This window comes from Plasmodium reichenowi (assembly GCF_001601855.1).
Source record: "Plasmodium reichenowi strain SY57 chromosome Unknown, whole genome shotgun sequence".
Taxonomy (NCBI): Eukaryota; Apicomplexa; class Aconoidasida; order Haemosporida; family Plasmodiidae; genus Plasmodium; species Plasmodium reichenowi.
The window spans coordinates 1-595 of NW_017962309.1; the positions used below are offsets into that span (position 1 = coordinate 1).

General features: G+C 18.5%; 1 non-coding gene across 1 annotated transcript; it reads left to right on the plus strand.

The window, feature by feature from the left end:
- Positions 1 to 595, plus strand: PRSY57_0012600 (the record flags this gene model as incomplete). Its single annotated transcript, XR_002204035.1, has 1 exon — positions 1 to 595. It is a non-coding gene (non-coding RNA).

The window sequence follows — 595 nt, forward strand, 5'->3', positions numbered from 1 at the left end:
TAGATAGATTTATAATCTAAGAATAATATGTGAAAGAATTAGATAATAATAGGGTTGATTGAAAGAACCTAGAAAAAATAAGAAAACACAGTTTTAATATTATAGATGATAGAGTTATATTGATTTTACTTGAAGAAATAAAGATTTTATTTAAGTAAATTAAAATAAAAAAGAATGAATTGTATTAAGTTAAAAACAATTGTATCTAACAATAAACATATATATAGCTCTAAAGAAAAATTACTTAAGAGTCTTTAAATCTTAAATATAAATTACACCTTATAACATTTGATAAAGATCAAAAAACAATATGATGTATTTAAAATATATTATTATCTTGAAGAAGATTTCAGAAAAAACAAATAAAAGAACCTTTTAAGTTAGCACTCAGAAGCTTAAAAGAAAAGAATAAGATAATATTATAATACCTTAAAATAACTATAAAAATGAGATTTTTTTATTTTTATATCAAAACGTTAAATTGTTTGTACAAGAAATAAACTGGAATAATAAAAATAAAATAAAATAAATAACTTTAGAACGTCAAATACTAGAGTTACTTTTTATTTGTCTCAATATATAAGAAGACTTTTTT